The sequence below is a fragment of the Eimeria mitis genome, genomic scaffold (genome assembly GCF_000499745.2).
Source record: "Eimeria mitis Houghton genomic scaffold, Emh_scaff1001, whole genome shotgun sequence".
In the NCBI taxonomy this organism is placed as follows: domain Eukaryota; phylum Apicomplexa; class Conoidasida; order Eucoccidiorida; family Eimeriidae; genus Eimeria; species Eimeria mitis.
In genome coordinates, this window is record NW_013567002.1 from 6253 (window position 1) to 6512 (window position 260).

The window sequence follows — 260 nt, forward strand, 5'->3', positions numbered from 1 at the left end:
CTGCTGCAGCAGCAAGAAGATAGGGTTTTGTCTCTATCTAAAGCTGTATATACAGCTGACGGAACCCTAAGGATTGAGTTTCAGCCGGCTAAACACTCGCTCATTAAGCCTGTTCTATATCTCAAAAGAGCAAGCATAAACCCTAAACCCTAAACCCTAAACCCTAAACCCTAAGCCCTAAACCCTAAAGCCTGAACGATGAGGTTGTTGTGCTGAAAGTTTTAGAACTTCAATGACGGAATCCATGCAAATATACACCC